Source organism: Genypterus blacodes, unplaced genomic scaffold (genome assembly GCF_046128005.1).
Source record: "Genypterus blacodes isolate CSIRO-AG114 ecotype Tasmania unplaced genomic scaffold, CSIRO-AGI_Gbla_v1 ptg000019l_1, whole genome shotgun sequence".
NCBI classification, from domain to species: Eukaryota; Metazoa; Chordata; class Actinopteri; order Ophidiiformes; family Ophidiidae; genus Genypterus; species Genypterus blacodes.
In genome coordinates this window covers 1,318,615-1,340,000 of record NW_027466832.1, presented here as the reverse complement: position 1 = coordinate 1,340,000, position 21,386 = coordinate 1,318,615, and the positions used below count along the sequence as shown (strand labels likewise).

The 21,386-nt window shown below is 41.1% G+C and overlaps 5 non-coding genes across 5 annotated transcripts; all 5 read right to left on the bottom strand.

The window, feature by feature from the left end:
- Positions 1 to 390: 390 nt before the first annotated feature.
- Positions 391 to 509, bottom strand: LOC142991510 (5S ribosomal RNA). Its single transcript, XR_012960911.1, has one exon. It is a non-coding gene; the product is annotated as a 5S ribosomal RNA (ribosomal RNA).
- Positions 510 to 957: 448 nt separating this feature from the next.
- On the bottom strand, positions 958 to 1,076 carry LOC142991526 (5S ribosomal RNA). The gene has a single exon (XR_012960927.1). It is a non-coding gene; the product is annotated as a 5S ribosomal RNA (ribosomal RNA).
- A 245-nt stretch (positions 1,077 to 1,321) lies between these two features.
- LOC142991593 (5S ribosomal RNA) lies at positions 1,322 to 1,440 on the bottom strand. Its single transcript, XR_012960962.1, has one exon. It is a non-coding gene; the product is annotated as a 5S ribosomal RNA (ribosomal RNA).
- Positions 1,441 to 2,048: 608 nt separating this feature from the next.
- LOC142991604 (5S ribosomal RNA) lies at positions 2,049 to 2,167 on the bottom strand. Its single transcript, XR_012960972.1, has one exon. It is a non-coding gene; the product is annotated as a 5S ribosomal RNA (ribosomal RNA).
- A 448-nt stretch (positions 2,168 to 2,615) lies between these two features.
- Positions 2,616 to 2,734, bottom strand: LOC142991583 (5S ribosomal RNA). Its single transcript, XR_012960952.1, has one exon. It is a non-coding gene; the product is annotated as a 5S ribosomal RNA (ribosomal RNA).
- Between the last annotated feature and the right edge of the window lie 18,652 nt (positions 2,735 to 21,386).

Genomic DNA, 21,386 nt, shown 5'->3' with positions numbered 1-21,386 from the left:
TCAGACGCTGTGTACGCATGAACACACTCAAGTTCATGTATATCACAAGTTACATGATGCCTTCATCAGAAACACACATTTCTGGATAATGAAGTATAACCCAATGAAACTGATAATCATCACATAGAACATACAGAGGGACCACTAACATCTCTGACGCTCACTTTCATCATCATCATCGTCACACAGAGGCTCGTGTACTTCACTTCTCATGTGCATTCAATCTCCTCATATTATGACCATGTGCAATACTCATTTTCTGAATGTATGCTTTCATATAAGATAAGATAAGAAACAACTTTATTCTCCCGAGGGACATTGGGTGTTGACAGAGGGAGTGAAACATGAGGGAGGAGGACCAGGTGAGGCCTGCTGCTCAGAGGGCCAAAATGCTTACGGCACCGGGTATTCCCAGGCAGTCTCCCATCCAAGTACTAACCTGGCCTGACACTGCTTAGCTTCCAAGATCAGACGAGATCGGGCGTGTTCAGAGTGGTATGGCCGTAAACGAGGAGAGCAGCCACACAGAGGCTCTTTATAGGTGAGACAGACCCAGTTCAAGTCACCGTGTACACATGACTACACTCAAGTTCATGTATATCACAATTTACATGATGCCTTCATCAGAAACACACATTTCTGGATAATGAAGTCTTACCTAATGAAACTGATAATCATCACATAGAACATACAGAGGGACCACTAACATCTCTGACGCTCACTTTCATCCTCATCATCATCATCATTGTCACACAGTGGCTCGTGTACTTCACTTCTCATGTGCATTCAATCTTCTCATATTATGACCATGTGCAATACTCATTTTCTGAATGTATGCTTTCATATAAGATAAGATAAGATACAACTTTATTCTCCCGAGGGAAATTGCGTGTTTACAGAGGGAGTGAAACATGAGGGAGGAGGACCAGGTGAGGCCTGCTGCTCAGAGGGCCAAAATGCTAACAGCACCGGGTATTCCCAGGCGGTCTCCCATCCAAGTACAAACCTGGCCCAACGCTGCTTAGCTTCTGAGATCAGACGAGATCGGGCGTGTTCAGAGTGGTATGGCTGTAAAATAGGAGAGCAGCCACACAGAGGCTCTTTATAGGTGAGACAGACCCAGTTCAAGTCACCGTGTACACATGACTACACTCAAGTTCATGTATATCACAATTTACATGATGCCTTCATAAGAAGAACACTAACATTTCAGATAAGATAAGATACAACTTTATTCTCCAGAAGGAAATTGCGTGTTGACAGAAGGAGTGAAACATGAGGGAGGAGGACCAGGTGAGGCCTGCTGCTCAGAGGGCCAAAATGCTTGCGGCACCGGGTATTCCCAGGCGGTCTCCCATCCAAGTACTAACCTGGCCCGACGCTGCTTAGCTTCCGAGATCAGACGAGATCGGGCGTGTTCAGAGTGGTATGGCCATAAACGAGGAGAGCAGCCACACAGAGGCTCTTTATAGGTGAGACGGACCAGGTTCAAGTCACCGTGTACACATGACTACACTCAAGTTCATGTATAGAGGAGGGTCGCCGGTTCGAGCCCCTGCCGAGGTGCCCCTGAGCAAGGCACCGAACCCTCAATTGCTCCCCCCTCTGCGAAGGGTGGTAATGTAATGTAATGTAAGTCGCTTTGGATAAAAGCGTCTGCCAAATGATCGTAATGTAATGTAATGTAATGTATATCACAATTTACATGATGCCTTCATCAGAAACACACATTTCTGGATAATGAAATCTTACCTAATGAAACTGATAATCATCACATAGAACATACAGAGGGACCACTTACATCTCTGACGCTCACTTTCATCATCATCATCATCATTGTCACACAGTGGCTCGTGTACTTCACTTCTCATGTGCATTCAATCTTCTCATATTATGACCATGTGCAATACTCATTTTCTGAATGTATGCTTTCATATAAGATAAGATAAGATACAACTTTATTCTCCCAAGGGAAATTGCGTGTTGACAGAGGGGGTGAAACATGAGGGAGGAGGACCAGGTGAGGCCTGCTGCTCAGAGGGCCAAAATGCTTACTGCACCGGGTATTCCCAGGCGGTCTCCCATCCAAGTACTAACCTGGCCCGACGCTGCTTAGCTTCCGAGATCAGACGAGATCGGGCGTGTTCAGAGTGGTATGGCCATAAACGAGGAGAGCAGCCACACAGAGGCTCTTTATAGGTGAGACAGACCCAGTTCAAGTCACCGTGTACACATGACTACACTCAAGTTCATGTATATCACAATTTACATGATGCCTTCATCAGAAACACACATTTCTGGACAATGAAGTCTTACCTAATGAAACTGATAATCATCACATAGAACATACAGAGGGACCACTAACATCTCTGACGCTCACTTTCATCCTCATCATCATCATCATTGTCACACAGTGGCTCGTGTACTTCACTTCTCATGTGCATTCAATCTTCTCATATTATGCCCATGTGCAATACTCATTTTCTGAATGTATGCTTTCATATAAGATAAGATAAGATACAACTTTATTCTCCTGAGGGAAATTGGGTGTTGACAGAGGAAGTGAAACATGAGGGAGGAGGACCAGGTGAGGCCTGCTGCTCAGAGGGACAAAATGTTTACGGCACCGGGTATTCCCAGGCGGTCTCCCATCCAAGTACTAACCTGGCCCGACGCTGCTTAGCTTCCGAGATCAGACGAGATCAGGCGTGTTCAGAGTGGTATGGCCGTAAACGAGGAGAGCAGCCACACAAAGGCTCTTTATAGGTGAGACGGACCAGGTTCAAGTCACCGTGTACACATGACTACACTCAAGTTCATGTAGATCACAATTTACATGATGCCTTCATCAGAAGAACACTAACATTTCAGATAAATTAAGATACAACTTTATTCTCCCGAGGGAAATTGCATGTTCACAGAGGGAGTGAAACATGAGGGAGGAGGACCAGGTGAGGCCTGCTGCTCAGAGGGCCAAAATGCTTACGGCACCGGGTATTCCCAGGCGGTCTCCCATCCAAGTACTAACCTGGCCCGACGCTGCTTAGTTTCCTAGATCAGACGAGATCAGGCATGTTTTTTTTTTTTTTCTTTTATTATCAAAAAATAAATATTTTTACAAATACATTTTACACAAGTAAATACAAGTCATTTCAAATCAAATCAAATTATTTCCAACAATCCATAACACCATTCATCACATCTTTTTTTTTTTTTTCCTTCACCCATCACCCCTCACCCTTGACCTATTGACATTTGCACCCCACCCTGATTTCCACACACAAATAGACAGTTATCTTCCAGCACCTTTTGTTTGAAATTCTTGTCCCCACCATCCCACAGCAGACTCACATTCCTTTTCATAAAGTTACAGAAAAATCTCCAGATGTTCACTTTTTTGTCCTCGAAATGTGAATAGTTTCTCCGAAGTCTGATGACATGTTTGGCATAACTCAGAATGTAATTGATAAGCCATTTGTTCACCCCTGCTTTCCTTTCCTTATACCCAAATAGAAAAAACCTCTCCCATTTTTCCTTTTCCGTGATTGCGACTCTACATTTTTGAAAGCATTGGTCCAGTTTCTCAAAAAACACTTTTAACTCCTTACATTCAAAAATAAAGTGCCTAAATGTCTCCACTTCCACCTCACATATATCACAAACCTTGCTGTTGAGTCTATTTATCTGGTTTAGCACCAAACTGACAAATATTCTATTGTGTCTGAGCCTGAAATTTGTATCAAAGCACTCTGATGAAATGAACTTCACATTTAGATCTGACCAAATGTGCTCCCTCTGAAGCCCATGGAACTGCCTTAGCCATACTTCCTCAGCTGCCGCTTTCTTCTTTTCCTTTCCCAAAAACACTCTATATAGTATCTTGGAGTTAACTGATCGTATGTCATGCTCTTTCCCTCCTTGGATGAGGGAGAAACTGACCAACTCCAGAGCCTTCTCTGCCCTCCTCCCCTTCACCAGCGCCACCCAGCTACGAGGTAACCCCTCTAAAATTCTCTGGCATAGTCTTTTGATCTCTATTGGTCTCACTTTCCCTAATCTTCCCCTGACCTCCTGGATTACTTCCTCCTGCAGAAATCCACCACCTCTTTGGATAAAGTGCTTCACCTGATTTAAACCTAGTTCCTCCAAGTACCTCCCTGAAAATACCTTCCCCTGACACCTTATTGCCGGATTTCTGAAAACTGGTTGGTGTAACACCTGCTCCGCAGTCTCACATCTAAACTTTAAATCCCCCAGTAAAATATTCCACGCTTCAAGTATTTCCCCTGTAAATGCATTAACCTGTGCTCTTTCCCTTTGCTCCGTTTCCCTACATAGATTAAACACTCCTCTATTATCCCACCCCTGTAGGCAAGAGTCGAGGCACTTCTGCCACGCGTAAATCTTTGCGTTTCCCATAAATTTCCCTAACAGTCGAATCCGTGCACTAAGCTTTTTACTTTTCAGGTCCACCAATTTCAAACCGCCCTCCTTCTGCCCATTGATGAGCACCTTCCTGGCTATCAAATGCTGTTTTTTATTCCAGATGAAAGCACTCATCATGTCATTCAGCTTTCCTATTACCCTGTCCGGCATTTCACAGACTCTTAGCGCATACTGACACTTGGACAGGAGGAGGGCGTTAGTTACTATCACTTTACCCCTTAGATTCAATTTCCTCCCGGACCAGAAATCCAATCGCATTTTGATTTTTCCCTCTATTTCACCCCACGTTTTGTTGCTGCATCTCGATTCTTACCTACGTATACACCCAAAACCTTCACCATTTCATTTCTCTTTACAAAATTCCATTTATTTACACAATCGAAACCATCACCAAAGCCCATTAGCTCGGTTTTTTCCCCATTGATTTTGGCCCCAGATGCCCTCTCATAGCACTCTACATGCTGCAGCACCCTGTCTACACTCCTCTCATCCCTAACCGTAATACTTATGTCATCTGCGTACTGGTAGATTTTCGTGTCCGTTTTATCTTCCATTTCAATCCCCAAAATCCCTGGGTCCCTCCTAATGAGGGCAGACAAGGGTTCTGCCGCTATGGAGTATAACATAGCTGAAAGCGGGCATCCTTGCCTGATTGACCTCTCCAGAGCGAAGCTCTCAGTTAACCTCCCGTTTATTTTCACCCTACTGATGGCATTCCTATATATTAACCTAATCCATTTAGTGAAACCTTCCCCGAAACCCATCTTTCCCAGTGTTTTAAACAAAAAATCATGATCCACCCTATCAAACGCCTTCTCTAAATCAACCCCTATGTACAGCCCTCCCTTCTGATTCATTTTGTCAAAGATGTCCTGGATCGATAAGATGATGTCACTAATGTCTCTCCCTACCACACCATAACACTGACAGGGATTCACCACTGTGCCTATCACCTCCTTCAATCTGTTTGCCAGGATTTTAGCCAGTATTTTATAATCTGTATTTAGCAGACTAATTGGCCTATAATTCCCCAAATCACCTTTGTCACCCTTATTCTTATACACCACTCGGATTAGCCCCGTGAAGAAGTCCCCAGATGCTTTCCCCTCCCGCTCCATGCATTGAAAGATTCTCAGGAGAATTGGCTTTATCACCTGTTTAAAGGTGATGTAAAATTCCCCCGATAACCCATCCAGCCCTGGACTTTTGTTCTTATTCAAACCATTTATTGCTCTTTCCAATTCTTCCTCTGTTATGTTTTTATCACAGTCTGCTCTGTCCTCTTCCCCTAATTTTTTTTCTATCCCTTCAAAAACACTGTGGTCTGTAGAGTTTACCTCCATCTTTGAAAAAAGTTTTTTAAAATGTTTATGAGCCACCTCCAGCATTTCCCCTGTCTTCTCCATTGTCTTACCCTCTTCATTTTTCAGGTTTTGCAGATGAGCTTTCTTTTGCTGTCTTTTTTCAAGCCCTAAAAAGAAACTTGTATTCTTTTCCCCTTCTAAAATATCCTTCATCCTTGATCTGATAGCTGCCCCTCTGCTCCGTTTCTTCTCAAGCTCATCTAATTGTTTTCTCAGCATGAGATATTTTAGATTGTTGAAGTTTTCCTCTGCAATCGACCTTTCCAGCTCTTTATTAATCTGGTCTCTTAAACTATACTCAGTCCTTCTTTCCTTCTCCATTTTATTTTTACAATAGTTTATTGTCACTTTTTTGATGTGCAATTTCACCTCCTCCCACCACTCCCCCATATTTATACAACCCTCACCCTGCAGTTCTCTTTTTCTTTCTTTCAGTAGATTTTCAACTTTCTCCCTATATTTTCCATCCAGCAAAACACTGTTATTTAAACACCATAACCCTCCACCTTTGTGCTCTTTCTCCCCCAGCTCCACCCATAACCTTGCATGATCGCTAAACCCTGTGAACTCATACCAGCATTTTGAAATCTTTTTTTCCAGCCCAGATGCTAATAGACATAAGTCAATCCTGGACTGTTTAAGTTTCCCCAGAACCGTCTGTCGTCTGGAAAAGCCCCTTTCTCCCATATTGCGCACCCTCCACAGATCTACCAGGTTGAAATAGTCAAAAAGCTCATTTAGCGATTTCCTACTTATATCACTTTTGTATGTATTGTTGCTTGATATATCCAATCTCGTAAGTGCACAGTTAAAATCCCCCACTACACAAATGTTCCCTCCCAAATGCGGTTTTAGTTGATCAAAGAAAATTCCACGCTTGTTGTCCTCATTCGGTGCATAAATATTCAAAAGTTTGTAAAGCACATTCCTGTAAATAAATTCAATACCGATCACCCTTCCCTCATCATCCTTCACTATTTCCTTAACATTTTGGATCTTATCTCCTTTAGCAAAAATAGCGACTCCGGCTCGTCCATTTACACCGTTGTTTGCCCACACTTTCCCAGCCCATGTATCCCTCAGATAGCTTCTCCACTCCCTTGTCCACTTAGTCTCTTGTACACAGAGGATGTCAAAAGTATCCACCCTTAAAACATCTCGCATCTTGTTAATACATCTTAAGCCGTTTGTGTTTTGCGATAGTATTTTTAACATTGTAAATACATAGAGATAAATCAGGCCCATCATCTTTATGCTACAGTTCACGTCTTACTTTTTCCTCTTTTTGATCCCCTTGTCTTCAGCATCCATTGCAGTCTTCTCTTCCCCAGCTCCTGGCTGTTTCCGAGGTCCATATCAGACTCCGAGTTCCCCGACTCTTGAGACCCCGTCAAGCATATCTCTGAGTCTGATTCTGGGGGCCGCTGAAGTTGAACAATTTTCACCTTCCTCTCCTTTCTCTCCGATGTATCCACACTCTGCCCCTCTGCTGCGTCTCCATGTCCCGGCACCTCAGCTGTCGATCCTCTCACCTCCATTCCTTGCTCTCCGTCCGACTCCAGTATGTCTCTTCCTTTCTCCGCTTCCCCCTCCGCACGATCCTTCTCGGTCTCCTCCCTCTCAGAGATATTCTCTCTCGATTCTTCCTGCTCCTCACGTTGCTTTCCTCCCGTCCCTGGAGCATGATCAACGTCCTCACAAACACATCTGCTGCTCTCCTTTTTGCAGCTCTGGCATTTGTTCCCTCTGCCCATGCACTCCCTTGCATAGTGCCCCTGCTCTCCACATTTTCTACAAAGGAAATCTGGACAGTCCCTCAGGATATGACCAGTCTGTATGCACTGTCTGCACACTTTCACCTGTTTGTCGTGCAAAACTCTGAAGAACTCTGCTCCAAAAGCCGTCTCAAACTTGGTCGAATATGGAAGTGATTGGACCGTCTCCGTGAATTTAACTTTCACGTATCTTGTTCCGTCAGCAATTCTAGTTCCCGGCCACATTCTCCTGATGATCGGGGATACTGCACTCACTCCCCAGCTGTTCAGCTTGCCCAGAATGACGCTGTCCGTGATATACGCCGGCAGCCCCAGAAACGAGACCACCAGCTCATCATTACATAACTCCTTGGACATGATCGCGGTCTGTCCAATTTTTATGCCGTCCAATAGTCTTTCTTTCCCCTTCAGGTGATTCATTGTGATCTCATATTTATTTCTGCCCGTGTACCGGCAGGCCATGATTTTCCCACAAGTGTCTTGTATTGCCTGGATCAGCTCCATTGCGGTCACTTTATCTTCTCCAATCAGCTCCAGGGCGAGCGTTAAATTTTGCTGAAACTCTTCAGCTTTATCCTTAATAATCCGTATCTCTTCCTCTCTGATGATTTCTCTCTCCTGCCCTCTTCCTCCTTCCGCATTTTCGGCTACGTCAGGAGCTGTCACCGCACGTGTGTCCTCCATTTCTCCCGTCATATTCTGACCGTCCACGGTCCTGTACGCCCGATCGTCTTTCACCATCGGCTCGATTGCCTCGGCCGTCCGGTCCGGGCCCGGTGCAGCGACTCTGGCTCCCTTTCCTCTGGTTCTCACCATACTTGGAGCACAGTATAAACTATTTTCCATCAGGAAAACACAAACCAAACAAACAAATAACTTAAAGTGTCCCCCAGACAGTCAAAACTGCTGGGGGTGGCTCCAAAAACCGAGCTATCAAAGAAACGAAAAATCTGGGCTTAAAGAAACGCCACAGTTCAAACTCAAAATCAAAGTTGCCGCACAGGATCAGTCAAAATACACGCACGCCTGGAGCTCACACACACCTCCTCTTACTTCCGTGTTCAGAGTGGTATTGCCGTAAACGAGGAGCGCAGCCACACAGAGGCTCTTTATAGGTGAGACAGACCCAGTTCAAGTCACCGTGTACACATGACTACACTCAAGTTCATGTATATCACAATTTACATGATGCCTTCATCAGAAGAACACAGAAGCCTCTATCTCCTTCCTTTTCACAGATATGGGCTTTTCAAGTTTTCTCTAGTTTCAAGAATCGATGACCCGGGGGTCAACATTTTTAGAAAATTTTCAATATTCCCCAATTTGCCCCAAATTTACACAAATTGATGGCATTTCTGTCTGGATGCTGCGTCTGAAATTTTAGCTCTCTATCTCCTTCCTTGTCACAGATATGGGCTTTTAAAGTTTTCTCCAGTTTCAAAAATCGATGACCCGGGGGTCAACTTTTTTCCAAAATTTTCAATATTCCCCAATTTGCCCCAAATTTACACACATTGATGGCATTTCTGCCTGGATGCTGCGTCTGAAATTGTAGCTCTCTTTCTCCTTCCTTGTCACAGACATGGGCTTTTCAATTTTTCTCTAGTTACAAGAATCGATGACCCGCGGGTCAACATTTTTAGAAAATTTTCAATATTCCCCAATTTGTCCCAAATTTACACAAATTGATGGCATCTCTGTCTGGATGCTGCGTCTGCAATTTTAGCTCTCTATCTCCTCCCTTGTCACAGATATGGGCTTTTAAAGTTTTCTCCAGTTTCAAAAATTGATGACCCGGGTCAACATTTTAAGAAAATTTTCAATATTCCCCAATTTGCCCCAAATTTACACACATTGATGGCATTTCTGCCTGGATGCTGCGTCTGAAATTGTAGCTCTCTATCTCCTTCCTTGTCACAGACATGGGCTTTTCAAGTTTTCTCCAGTTTCAAAAATCGATGACCCGGGGGTCAACTTTTTTCCCAAATTTTCAATATTCCCCAATTTGCCCCAAATTTACACACATTGATGGCATTTCTGTCTGGATGCTGCGTCTGAAATTTTAGCTCTCTATCTCCTTCCTTGTCACAGATATGGGCTTTTCAAGTGTTCTCCAGTTTCAAAAATCGATGACCCGGGTCAACATTTTTAGAAAATTTTCAATATTCCCCAATTTGCCCCGAATGTACACACATTGATGGCATTTCTGCCTGGATGCTGCGTCTGAAATTTTAGCTCTCTATCTCCTTCCTTGTCACAGATATGGGCTTTTCAAGTTTTCTCTAGTTTCAAGAATCGATGACCCGCGGGTCAGCATTTTTAGAAAATTTTCAATATTCCCCAATTTGTCTCAAATTTACACAAATTGATGGCATTTCTGTCTGGATGCTGCGTCTGAAATTTTAGCTCTCTATCTCCTTCCTTGTCACAGATATGGGCTTTTCAAGTTTTCTCCAGTTTCAAAAATTGATGACCCGCGGGTCAACATTTTTAGAAAATTTTCAATATTCCCCAATTTGCCCCAAATTCACACACATTGATGGCATTTCTGCCTGGATGCTGTGTCTGAAATTGTAGCTCTCTATCTCCTTCCTTGTCACAGACATGGGCTTTTCAAGTTTTCTCTAGTTACAAGAATCGATGACCCGCGGGTCAACATTTTTAGAAAATTTTCAATATTCCCCAATTTGCCCCAAATGTACACACATTGATGGCATTTCTGCCTGGATGCTGCGTCTGAAATTTTAGCTCTCTATCTCCTTCCTTGTCACAGATATGGGCTTTTCAAGTTTTCTCTAGTTTCAAGAATCGATGACCCGCGGGTCAACATTTTTAGAAAATTTTCAATATTCCCCAATTTGTCTCAAATTTACACAAATTGATGGCATTTCTGTCTGGATGCTGCGTCTGAAATTTTAGCTCTCTATCTCCTTCCTTGTCACAGATAAGGGCTTTTCAAGTTTTCTCCAGTTTCAAAAATTGATGACCCGGGTCAACATTTTTAGAAAATTTTCAATATTCCCCAATTTGCCCCAAATTCACACACATTGATGGCATTTCTGCCTGGATGCTGCGTCTGAAATTGTAGCTCTCTATCTCCTTCCTTGTCACAGATATGGGCTTTTCAAGTTTTCTCTAGTTTCAAGAATCGATGACCCGCGGGTCAACATTTTTAGAAAATTTTCAATATTCCCCAATTTGTCTCAAATTTACACAAATTGATGGCATTTCTGTCTGGATGCTGCGTCTGAAATTTTAGCTCTCTATCTCCTTCCTTGTCACAGATATGGGCTTTTCAAGTTTTCTCCAGTTTCAAAAATTGATGACCCGGGTCAACATTTTTAGAAAATTTTCAATATTCCCCAATTTGCCCCAAATTCACACACATTGATGGCATTTCTGCCTGGATGCTGCGTCTGAAATTTTAGCTCCTTATCTCCTTCCTTGTCACAGATATGGGCTTTACAAGTTTTCTCCAGGTTCAAAAATTGATGACCCAGGTCAACTTTTTTCCAAAATTTTCAATATTCCCCAATTTGTCCCAAATTTACACAAATTGATGGCATTTCTGTCTGGATGCTGCGTCTGAAATTTTAGCTCTCTATCTCCTTCCTTGTCACAGATATGGGCTTTTCAAGTTTTCTCCAGTTTCAAAAATTGATGACCCGGGTCAACATTTTTAGAAAATTTTCAATATTCCCCAATTTGTCCCAAATTTACACACATTGATGGCATTTCTGTCTGGATGCTGCGTCTGAAATTTTAGCTCTCTATCTCCTTCCTTGTCACAGATATGGGCTTTTAAAGTTTTCTCCAGTTTCAAACATCGATGACCCGGGGGTCAACTTTTTTCCAAAATTTTCAATATTCCCCAATTTGCCCCAAATTTACACACATTGATGGCATTTCTGCCTGGATGCTGCGTCTGAAATTGTAGCTCTCTATCTCCTTCCTTGTCACAGATATGGGCTTTTCAAGTTTTCTCCAGTTTCAAAAATTGATGACCCGGGTCAACATTTTTAGAAAATTGTCAATATTCCTCAATTTGCCCCAAATTTACACACATTGATGGCATTTCTGCCTGGATGCTGCGTCTGAAATTGTAGCTCTCTATCTCCTTCCTTGTCACAGATATGTGCTTTTCAAGTTTTCTCTAGTTTCAAGAATCGATATTCCGCGGGTCAACACTTTTTGAAAATTTTCAATATTCCCCAATTTGTCCCAAATTTACACAAATTGATGGCATTTCTGTCTGGATGCTGCGTCTGAAATTTTAGCTCTCTATCTCCTTCCTTGTCACAGATATGGGCTTTTAAAGTTTTCTCCAGTTTCAAAAATTGATGACCCGGGTCAACATTTTAAGAAAATTTTCAATATTCCCCAATTTGCCCCAAATTTACACACATTGATGGCATTTCTGCCTGGATGCTGCGTCTGAAATTGTAGCTCTCTATCTCCTTCCTTGTCACAGACATGGGCTTTTCAAGTTTTCTCCAGTTTCAAAAATCGATGACCCGGGGGTCAACTTTTTTCCCAAATTTTCAATATTCCCCAATTTGCCCCAAATTTACACACATTGATGGCATTTCTGTCTGGATGCTGCGTCTGAAATTTTAGCTCTCTATCTCCTTCCTTGTCACAGATATGGGCTTTTCAAGTGTTCTCCAGTTTCAAAAATCGATGACCCGGGTCAACATTTTTAGAAAATTTTCAATATTCCCCAATTTGCCCCGAATGTACACACATTGATGGCATTTCTGCCTGGATGCTGCGTCTGAAATTTTAGCTCTCTATCTCCTTCCTTGTCACAGATATGGGCTTTTCAAGTTTTCTCTAGTTTCAAGAATCGATGACCCGCGGGTCAACATTTTTAGAAAATTTTCAATATACCCCAATTTGTCTCAAATTTACACAAATTGATGGCATTTCTGTCTGGATGCTGCGTCTGAAATTTTAGCTCTCTATCTCCTTCCTTGTCACAGATATGGGCTTTTCAAGTTTTCTCCAGTTTCAAAAATTGATGACCCGCGGGTCAACATTTTTAGAAAATTTTCAATATTCCCCAATTTGCCCCAAATTCACACACATTGATGGCATTTCTGCCTGGATGCTGTGTCTGAAATTGTAGCTCTCTATCTCCTTCCTTGTCACAGACATGGGCTTTTCAAGTTTTCTCTAGTTACAAGAATCGATGACCCGCGGGTCAACATTTTTAGAAAATTTTCAATATTCCCCAATTTGCCCCAAATGTACACACATTGATGGCATTTCTGCCTGGATACTGCGTCTGAAATTTTAGCTCTCTATCTCCTTCCTTGTCACAGATATGGGCTTTTCAAGTTTTCTCTAGTTTCAAGAATCGATGACCCGCGGGTCAACATTTTTAGAAAATTTTCAATATTCCCCAATTTGTCTCAAATTTACACAAATTGATGGCATTTCTGTCTGGATGCTGCGTCTGAAATTGTAGCTCTCTATCTCCTTCCTTGTCACAGATATGGGCTTTTCAAGTTTTCTCCAGTTTCAAAAATTGATGACCCGGGTCAACATTTTTAGAAAATTTTCAATATTCCCCAATTTGCCCCAAATTCACACACATTGATGGCATTTCTGCCTGGATGCTGCGTCTGAAATTGTAGCTCTCTATCTCCTTCCTTGTCACAGATATGGGCTTTTCAAGTTTTCTCTAGTTTCAAGAATCGATGACCCGCGGGTCAACATTTTTAGAAAATGTTCAATATTCCCCAATTTGTCTCAAATTTACACAAATTGATGGCATTTCTGTCTGGATGCTGCGTCTGAAATTTTAGCTCTCTATCTCCTTCCTTGTCACAGATATGGGCTTTTCAAGTTTTCTCCAGATTCAAAAATTGATGACCCGGGGGTCAACTTTTTTCCCAAATTTTCAATATTCCCCAATTTGCCCCAAATTTACACACATTGATGGCATTTCTGCCTGGATGCTGCGTCTGAAATTTTAGCTCTCTATCTCCTTCCTTGTCACAGATATGGGCTTTACAAGTTTTCTCCAGGTTCAAAAATTGATGACCCAGGTCAACTTTTTTCCAAAATTTTCAATATTCCCCAATTTGTCCCAAATTTACACAAATTGATGGCATTTCTGTCTGGATGCTGCGTCTGAAATTTTAGCTCTCTATCTCCTTCCTTGTCACAGATATGGGCTTTTCAAGTTTTCTCCAGTTTCAAAAATTGATGACCCGCGGGTCAACATTTTTAGAAAATTTTCCATATTCCCCAATTTGCCCCAAATTCACACACATTGATGGCATTTCTGCCTGGATGCTGTGTCTGAAATTGTAGCTCTCTATCTCCTTCCTTGTCACAGACATGGGCTTTTCAAGTTTTCTCTAGTTACAAGAATCGATGACCCGCGGGTCAACATTTTTAGAAAATTTTCAATATTCCCCAATTTGCCCCAAATGTACACACATTGATGGCATTTCTGCCTGGATGCTGCGTCTGAAATTTTAGCTCTCTATCTCCTTCCTTGTCACAGATATGGGCTTTTCAAGTTTTCTCTAGTTTCAAGAATCGATGACCCGCGGGTCAACATTTTTAGAAAATTTTCAATATTCCCCAATTTGTCTCAAATTTACACAAATTGATGGCATTTCTGTCTGGATGCTGCGTCTGAAATTTTAGCTCTCTATCTCCTTCCTTGTCACAGATATGGGCTTTTCAAGTTTTCTCCAGTTTCAAAAATTGATGACCCGGGTCAACATTTTTAGAAAATTTTCAATATTCCCCAATTTGCCCCAAATTCACACACATTGATGGCATTTCTGCCTGGATGCTGCGTCTGAAATTGTAGCTCTCTATCTCCTTCCTTGTCACAGATATGGGCTTTTCAAGTTTTCTCTAGTTTCAAGAATCGATGACCCGCGGGTCAACATTTTTAGAAAATTTTCAATATTCCCCAATTTGTCTCAAATTTACACAAATTGATGGCATTTCTGTCTGGATGCTGTGTCTGAAATTTTAGCTCTCTATCTCCTTCCTTGTCACAGATATGGGCTTTTCAAGTTTTCTCCAGTTTCAAAAATTGATGACCCGGGTCAACATTTTTAGAAAATTTTCAATATTCCCCAATTTGCCCCAAATTCACACACATTGATGGCATTTCTGCCTGGATGCTGCGTCTGAAATTGTAGCTCTCTATCTCCTTCCTTGTCACAGATATGGGCTTTTCAAGTTTTCTCTAGTTTCAAGAATCGATGACCCGCGGGTCAACATTTTTAGAAAATGTTCAATATTCCCCAATTTGTCTAAAATTTACACAAATTGATGGCATTTCTGTCTGGATGCTGCGTCTGAAATTTTAGCTCTCTATCTCCTTCCTTGTCACAGATATGGGCTTTTCAAGTTTTCTCCAGTTTCAAAAATTGATGACCCGGGGGTCAACTTTTTTCCCAAATTTTCAATATTCCCCAATTTGCCCCAAATTTACACACATTGATGGCATTTCTGCCTGGATGCTGTGTCTGAAATTTTAGCTCTCTATCTCCTTCCTTGTCACAGATATGGGCTTTACAAGTTTTCTCCAGGTTCAAAAATTGATGACCCAGGTCAACTTTTTTCCAAAATTTTCAATATTCCCCAATTTGTCCCAAATTTACACAAATTGATTGCATTTCTGTCTGGATGCTGCGTCTGAAATTTTAGCTCTCTATCTCCTTCCTTGTCACAGATATGGGCTTTTCAAGTTTTCTCTAGTTTCAAGAATCGATGACCCACGGTTCTACATTTTTGGAAATTTTTCAATATTCCACAATTGGCCCCAAATTTACACACATTGATGGCATTTCTGTCTGGATGCTGCGTCTGAAATGTTAGCTCTCTATCTCCTTCCTTGTCACAGATATGGGCTTTTAAAGTTTTCTCCAGTTTCAAAAATCGATGACCCGGGGGTCAACTTTTTTCCAAAATTTTCAATATTCCCCAATTTGCCCCAAATTTACACACATTGATGGCATTTCTGTCTGGATGCTGCGTCTGAAATTGTAGCTCTCTATCTCCTTCCTTGTCACAGATATTGGCTTTTAAAGTTTTCTCCAGTTTCAAGAATCGATGACCCGCGGGTCAACATTTTTAGAAAATGTTCAATATTCCCCAATTTGTCTCAAATTTACACAAATTGATGGCATTTCTGTCTGGATGCTGCGTCTGAAATTGTAGCTCTCTATCTCCTTCCTTGTCACAGATATTGGCTTTTAAAGTTTTCTCCAGTTTCAAAAATTGATGACCCGGGTCAACATTTTTAGAAAATTTTCAATATTCCCCAATTTGCCCCAAATTTACACACATTGATGGCATTTCTGCCTGGATGCTGCGTCTGAAATTTTAGCTCTCTATCTCCTTCCTTGTCACAGATATGGGCTTTACAAGTTTTCTCCAGGTTCAAAAATCGATGACCCAGGTCAACTTTTTCAAAATTTTCAATATTTCCCAATTTGTCCCAAATTTACACAAATTGATGGCATTTCTGTCTGGATGCTGCGTCTGAAATTTTAGCTCTCTATCTCCTTCCTTGTCACAGATATGGGCTTTTCAAGTTTTCTCCAGTTTCAAAAATTGATGACCCGGGTCAACATTTTTGGAAAATTTTCAATATTCCCCATATTGTCCCAAATTTACACAAATTGATGGGATTTCTGTCTGGATGCTGCGTCTGAAATTGTAGCTCTCTATCTCCTTCCTTGTCACAGATATTGGCTTTTAAAGTTTTCTCCAGTTTAAAAAATCGATGACCCGGGGGTCAACTTTTTTCCAAAATTTTCAATATTCCCCAATTTGCCCCAAATTTACACACATTGATGGCATTTCTGCCTGGATGCTGCGTCTGAAATTGCAGCTCTCTATCTCCTTCCTTGTCACAGATATGGGCTTTTCAAGTTTTCTCCAGTTTCAAAAATTGATGACCCGGGTCAACATTTTTAGAAAATTGTCAATATTCCTCAATTTGCCCCAAATTTACACACATTGATGGCATTTCTGCCTGGATGCTGCGTCTGAAATTTTAGCTCTCTATCTCCTTCCTTGTCACAGATATGGGCTTTACAAGTTTTCTCCAGGTTCAAAAATCGATGACCCAGGTCAACTTTTTTCCAAAATTTTCAATATTCCCCAATTTGTCCCAAATTTACACAAATTGATGGCATTTCTGTCTGGATGCTGCGTCTGAAATTTTAGCTCTCTATCTCCTTCCTTGTCACAGATATGGGCTTTTCAAGTTTTCTCCAGTTTCAAAAATTGATGACCCGGGTCAACATTTTTAGAAAATTTTCAATATACCCCAATTTGTCCCAAATTTACACACATTGATGGCATTTCTGTCTGGATGCTGCGTCTGAAATTTTAGCTCTCTATCTCCTTCCTTGTCACAGATATGGGCTTTTAAAGTTTTCTCCAGTTTCAAAAATCGATGACCCGGGGGTCAACTTTTTTCCAAAATCTTCAATATTCCCCAATTTGCCCCAAATTTACACACATTGATGGCATTTCTGCCTGGATGCTGCGTCTGAAATTGTAGCTCTCTATCTCCTTCCTTGTCACAGATATGGGCTTTTCAAGTTTTCTCCAGTTTCAAAAATTGATGACCCGGGTCAACATTTTTAGAAAATTGTCAATATTCCTCAATTTGCCCCAAATTTACACACATTGATGGCATTTCTGCCTGGATGCTGCGTCTGAAATTGTAGCTCTCTATCTCCTTCCTTGTCACAGATATGTGCTTTTCAAGTTTTCTCTAGTTTCAAGAATCGATGTTCCGCGGGTCAACACTTTTTGAAAATTTTCAATATTCCCCAATTTGTCCCAAATTTACACAAATTGATGGCATTTCTGTCTGGATGCTGCGTCTGAAATTTTAGCTCTCTATCTCCTTCCTTGTCACAGATATGGGCTTTTAAAGTTTTCTCCAGTTTCAAAAATCGATGACCCGGGGGTCAACTTTTTTCCAAAATTTTCAATATTCCCCAATTTGCCCCAAATTTACACACATTGATGGTATTTCTGCCTGGATGCTGCGTCTGAAATTGTAGCTCTCTATCTCCTTCCTTGTCACAGATATGGGCTTTTCAAGTTTTCTCCAGTTTCAAAAATTGATGACCCGGGGGTCAACTTTTTTGCAAAATTTTCAATATTCCCCAATTTCCCCCAAATTTACACACATTGATGGCATTTCTGCTTGGATGCTGCGTCTGAAATTGTAGCTCTCTATCTCCTTCCTTGTCACAGATATGGGCTTTTCAAGTTTTCTCTAGTTTCAAGAATCGATGACCCGCGGGTCAACATTTTTAGAAAATTTTCAATATTCCCCAATTTGTCTCAAATTTACACAAATTGATGGCATTTCTGTCTGGATGCTGCGTCTGAAATTGTAGCTCTCTATCTCCTTCCTTGTCACAGATATTGGCTTTTAAAGTTTTCTCCAGTTTAAAAAATCGATGACCCGGGGGTCAACTTTTTTCCAAAATTTTCAATATTCCCCAATTTGCCCCAAATTTACACACATTGATGGCATTTCTGCCTGGATGCTGCGTCTGAAATTTTAGCTCTCTATCTCCTTCCTTGTCACAGATATGGGCTTTACAAGTTTTCTCCAGGTTCAAAAATCGATGACCCAGGTCAACTTTTTTCCAAAATTTTCAATATTCCCCAATTTGTCCCAAATTTACACAAATTGATGGCATTTCTGTCTGGATGCTGCGTCTGAAATTTTAGCTCTCTATCTCCTTCCTTGTCACAGATATGGGCTTTTCAAGTTTTCTCCAGTTTCAAAAATTGATGACCCGGGTCAACATTTTTAGAAAATTTTCAATATTCCCCAATTTGTCCCAAATTTACACACATTGATGGCATTTCTGTCTGGATGCTGCGTCTGAAATTTTAGCTCTCTATCTCCTTCCTTGTCACAGATATGGGCTTTTAAAGTTTTCTCCAGTTTCAAACATCGATGACCCGGGGGTCAACTTTTTTCCAAAATTTTCAATATTCCCCAATATGCCCCAAATTTACACACATTGATGGCATTTCTGCCTGGATGCTGCGTCTGAAATTTTAGCTCTCTATCTCCTTCCTTGTCACAGATATGGGCTTTTAAAGTTTTCTCCAGTTTAAAAAATCGATGACCCGGGGGTCAACTTTTTTCCAAAATCTTCAATATTCCCCAATTTGCCCCAAATTTACACACATTGATGGCATTTCTGCCTGGATGCTGCGTCTGAAATTGTAGCTCTCTATCTCCTTCCTTGTCACAGATATGGGCTTTTCAAGTTTTCTCCAGTTTCAAAAATTGATGACCCGGGTCAACATTTTTAGAAAATTGTCAATATTCCTCAATTTGCCCCAAATTTACACACATTGATGGCATTTCTGCCTGGATGCTGCGTCTGAAATTGTAGCTCTCTATCTCCTTCCTTGTCACAGATATGTGCTTTTCAAGTTTTCTCTAGTTTCAAGAATCGATGTTCCGCGGGTCAACACTTTTTGAAAATTTTCAATATTCCCCAATTTGTCCCAAATTTACACACATTGATGGCATTTCTGCCTGGATGCTGCGTCTGAAATTGTAGCTCTCTATCTCCTTCCTTGTCACAGATATGGGCTTTTCAAGTTTTCTCCAGTTTCAAAAATTGATGACCCGGGTCAACTTTTTTCCAAAATTTTCAATATTCCCCAATTTGCCCCAAATTTACACACATTGATGGCATTTCTGTCTGGATGCTGCGTCTGAAATTGTAGCTCTCTATCTCCTTCCTTGTCACAGATATGGGCTTTCAAGTTTTCTCCAGTTTCAAAAATTGATGACCCGGGGGTCAACATTTTTAGAAAATTTTCAATATTCCCCAATTTGTCCCAAATTTACACAAATTGATGGCATTTCTGTCTGGATGCTGCGTCTGAAATTTTAGCTCTCTATCTCCTTCCTTGTCACAGATATGGGCTTTTCAAGTTTTTCTCCAGTTTCAAAAATCGATGACCCGGGGGTCAACTTTTTTGCAAAATTTTCAATATTCCCCAATTTCCCCCAAATTTACACACATTGATGGCATTTCTGCTTGGATGCTGCGTCTGAAATTGTAGCTCTCTATCTCCTTCCTTGTCACAGATATGGGCTTTTCAAGTTTTCTCTAGTTTCAAGAATCGATGACCCGCGGGTCAACATTTTTAGAAAATTTTCAATATTCCCCAATTTGTCTCAAATTTACACAAATTGATGGCATTTCTGTCTGGATGCTGCGTCTGAAATTGTAGCTCTCTATCTCCTTCCTTGTCACAGATATTGGCTTTTAAAGTTTTCTCCAGTTTAAAAAATCGATGACCCGGGGGTCAACTTTTTTCCAAAATTTTCAATATTCCCCAATTTGCCCCAAATTTACACACATTGATGGCATTTCTGCCTGGATGCTGCGTCTGAAATTTTAGCTCTCTATCTCCTTCCTTGTCACAGATATGGGCTTTACAAGTTTTCTCCAGGTTCAAAAATCGATGACCCAGGTCAACTTTTTTCCAAAATTTTCAATATTCCCCAATTTGTCCCAAATTTACACAAATTGATGGCATTTCTGTCTGGATGCTGCGTCTGAAATTTTAGCTCTCTATCTCCTTCCTTGTCACAGATATGGGCTTTTCAAGTTTTCTCCAGTTTCAAAAATTGATGACCCGGGTCAACATTTTTAGAAAATTTTCAATATTCCCCAATTTGTCCCAAATTTACACACATTGATGGCATTTCTGTCTGGATGCTGCGTCTGAAATTTTAGCTCTCTATCTCCTTCCTTGTCACAGATATGGGCTTTTAAAGTTTTCTCCAGTTTCAAACATCGATGACCCGGGGGTCAACTTTTTTCCAAAATTTTCAATATTCCCCAATATGCCCCAAATTTACACACATTGATGGCATTTCTGCCTGGATGCTGCGTCTGAAATTTTAGCTCTCTATCTCCTTCCTTGTCACAGATATGGGCTTTTAAAGTTTTCTCCAGTTTAAAAAATCGATGACCCGGGGGTCAACTTTTTTCCAAAATCTTCAATATTCCCCAATTTGCCCCAAATTTACACACATTGATGGCATTTCTGCCTGGATGCTGCGTCTGAAATTGTAGCTCTCTATCTCCTTCCTTGTCACAGATATGGGCTTTTCAAGTTTTCTCCAGTTTCAAAAATTGATGACCCGGGTCAACATTTTTAGAAAATTGTCAATATTCCTCAATTTGCCCCAAATTTACACACATTGATGGCATTTCTGCCTGGATGCTGCGTCTGAAATTGTAGCTCTCTATCTCCTTCCTTGTCACAGATATGTGCTTTTCAAGTTTTCTCTAGTTTCAAGAATCGATGTTCCGCGGGTCAACACTTTTTGAAAATTTTCAATATTCCCCAATTTGTCCCAAATTTACACACATTGATGGCATTTCTGCCTGGATGCTGCGTCTGAAATTGTAGCTCTCTATCTCCTTCCTTGTCACAGATATGGGCTTTTCAAGTTTTCTCCAGTTTCAAAAATTGATGACCCGGGTCAACTTTTTTCCAAAATTTTCAATATTCCCCAATTTGCCCCAAATTTACACACATTGATGGCATTTCTGTCTGGATGCTGCGTCTGAAATTGTAGCTCTCTATCTCCTTCCTTGTCACAGATATGGGCTTTCAAGTTTTCTCCAGTTTCAAAAATTGATGACCCGGGGGTCAACATTTTTAGAAAATTTTCAATATTCCCCAATTTGTCCCAAATTTACACAAATTGATGGCATTTCTGTCTGGATGCTGCGTCTGAAAT